We start from the raw sequence: 3441 nt of genomic DNA, 5'->3' as shown, positions 1-3441 counted from the left end.
GGAAAGTCTGATTTTTTAGACTGGTTTTTTTAAAATTTTCCCTCTGTACTCTTCTGTGTAATTCTCTTTTCTGTTAAGTGTCCAACAGATGAATGAGTCTCTGGGTAAACCCTTACTAGAGTAGTCCTTCAAATTATATGTTAAGTAACTCGTCCTTTGCCCAATGGGCCATGTGTCTTCGTCTAGGTGGCAAGCCTCATGAAGGAGGACTCGGGTAGTCTTGTGAGTAAGAATGTTTAAGGGAAGAGACCAGGAGGGGTGGGGGGCTAGTTGAGAAGCCCACCCTCCTAGCTAAACTGGTAGTGGAAGAAGTTGGTGCCTATGGAAGGGACGGTTCAGTGAGAAAAGCAGGATCGGGCCCAGGCGGGCAGGCAACAGACAGAGAGATTGGAAAACAGGTTGGAAAACTTTAAGGGTGTAGTGGAAGGAAGGAGTAAGTAAGTGTAAGCATGGGGATTTCAAATACCCAGAACTTACTTGGAATGGTGATTTGAGTTGATAAAAGTGGCTGTTGGGAGACAAGCAAGTGATTTAAGGGAGAGTGAGAAGTTAACTCTGTAGTTGCTGGAGGAAACAGCAGTTGAACTTTGTAAAAATGCTAAAGAGGAAAGTTCTTGGTGTCTTTGAAATGTTTGTAAATAAATAGAGGCAAAGAAATTGTTAATTGCAATCATTTAGAATTTAGTTAAATTAGCTGAAGAATGTATATAGTGCTATGTAATTGAAATTTTATTAGGCTGTAAGGGCACTATAAGTAGTGATGTTTTCTTTCAGTGTTTGAAAGCAAGAGTTAAAAGTAAAAAGCAAGCCAGAAAGCATCTGTATTCATGCAAATTATCTAACTGATAAGGTAGGAGCCACTGAAACCTGGGCTGCCTATGAAACACATAAAATATGGGATAATTCCTCTGTTTTTCCTGAAATCAACAAGGGTATTTGTCTATTTTAAGCAATGATTGTCTGCCCAGAAGGGGTAGACCTCTGTTTTTTTTCTTTCAGATAATCAGAGAAAACTGATGCCAGCTAAACAGCATTCAACGTACCATGCATTTACTGGCACAATAGAAATTATGTTTGTGTTCTATGTTCTGTCTTGTGGTGTTTGTCTTGTGGCCGGAATTTTGTGTTTAATATTTTTATAAAATAATCTAGTTTAAAATCAAACAAAAAGTTTAAATTAAAATGCAGATACTTGTTTTGTTCAACTTGGAATACAAAGTGTTTAGATAAATCAGGAGAATGTGATATACTAAAGTCTAATGCATTTCCTTAAGTAAGGAAAAGAAACTTTATTGGTCAAATTGTTAATTGCAAAAATTGTTGTTAAAATTTGCATACAACAGTCTTTGAAAGCAAGGACATGAAAAGTTAACCCACTCCCATATTGTACATGGGATCTTTCTGGCTACCTCAGATTTCTAGCCAGAGGGCTGGGGATGGTGGAAGGCTATTGGACTAGAGGTTGTATTGAGTGAACTCCTCAAAGTGGGTGTGCTTGTCCTGGCTTGTTGCTCGAAAGCTCTGTAATAAGGTTATTTTAGTAAAAGGTGTGTGTGGCATATATTAAATAATAAGACTAATGTACTGTATAATGACAATGTGTAGGTGTTCATTGTTGGGAAAAAGGTGTATGAGTAAAAAGTGAAAGTTTCCTTTGCAGGTTAAAAGAAGCCAAGAAGGAAGAAGCACAAAGAACAGAATGAATTAACTGAAAAAATAAAATAAAATAAAATAGCAAGCTCAGGCTATAGATAAGACACTGACTCCATTCAAGGACACTGCTCACAGTTAAGACTTGGTTAACAACCAGGAAAAGGAGGGCTTGAATTTGCCCATGCAGCTATGAGATCTGAAAAACACTGCCAGGCACTAATGAAATGTGTTAAGTTTTTTTTCTCACAGGTAAGGAAGCGCTACCCAAAGACCCTAGCAGCCCTGCCACTCCTTGGAACCAGGAGACGGGATTGATGTAAAGGTCCACCAACGAAAGACTGCCTTGGCTCCATGCTGGAAAGGCCCTTAAGTCCTGATGACTACCAACACCGCTGTGAAGTACCAAAGACTGACTGCTTGGACCCAAGATTCTCACTGCAAAAAGACCCCTCCACATTGGGAGAATTCTCCTACTGATGATTAGCCTATTTCACCTTCTAGCTCCACTGTGCCTTCTGGACAGTAGGGAAAAAGTACAAGGTGAAGTGCTAGTAGCCTCTCCCTTATCCACTGACAGATCTACTGTGCCTTTGAATTTTTCTAGAAAAAGCAAAACCATTACAGGGTGATGTGCTAGTAACCTCTCCCCTATATGATGCTGCACCAAGACTGTTTTGGGAAAGAAGAAGGAACACTCACTCCACTGAATTGCTAAAGTCCAGGAATTCCTGACTAGAAAGGACATAAGAACTGACCCCGGTGAAGAAACAAAGAATTGTACACTGGCAGAAAAAATTTGTGGGACCCATGCTTGGGAATGTGGTATTGATTGGATTTTGGGGTTATTCTACAGGCTGTGCCCTGTGTTGTGGATAAATTCTTCAGCATGTATTGCTCTCTCTAATTGGATTTTAAATAACAAGTACCCGAAGAGTTTGTTCTGCACTGGAAATTTTACTGTATTGAAACCATTCAGTGACTAATAATGGAACCCCCTCCTATGCTATTAATGTCAATGCCTTTAAAAAGTACCTGAAAAAAGTTAAATAACAAATGTAATATAGAACACCAAGGAAAGATGGTATTAAATATCACTGAGGCTGGGAAGGCATTGCAGTGGGATAGTATGTTGGAGATTCAGAATTCCTGAATGACCAGCTGATGGCCATTTGGAGTGATCTTGAGTCCAGGACTTGGCCCACTGCCCTTACAGACACATCAGGAGTACCATCTGATCTGTGGTCATGGAGATTACTAACGACTTTCTGGTGGAAGTGTAAACATTACAGTGCTCCTTCCAAGCATTTGGATGGGGGGTGTGGGCTTAACATACCAGAATCCTGACGGGTCCATGGGGAGATGCACAGGGGACTGGATTATTCACCGAAACATCGGGAATTAGAACACTTGGTATACCTACATGATATAGTCAGTGCCCAATCCCTTAGTGTCAGACAAACAGGATTCCACTTTTTTGTCCGTGCTTCATTCCTGGATCGGGGGGAAGCTCAAGAGAGCAGTTGTAACATTTCTGCAGAGCTTGAAAAAAACCAGCTAATGCATAATAGACGCTTTCCAAAAGTTGCAACGAAAGACTGATGAAAGTAGCAGAAGTAATTGCAAATAGACGTGTGCTTAAATGCCATGAATGCTGAATAGAGAGGGGCTGTGCTCGGCACTGGGGAAAAATGGCGGGGGTTTTGCTGTATCACTCTGGCTTAATGACAAAGATTTAAGCTATAAGAAATGTTGCGTGTTTCCAGCTATATCTTGATCACACTTTAGTTT

This window comes from Gopherus flavomarginatus, unplaced genomic scaffold, assembly GCF_025201925.1.
Source record: "Gopherus flavomarginatus isolate rGopFla2 unplaced genomic scaffold, rGopFla2.mat.asm mat_scaffold_47_arrow_ctg1, whole genome shotgun sequence".
NCBI lineage: Eukaryota > Metazoa > Chordata > Testudines > Testudinidae > Gopherus > Gopherus flavomarginatus.
The sequence above is the reverse complement of the archived record's forward strand: the minus strand, read 5'-3'. Positions refer to the sequence as shown.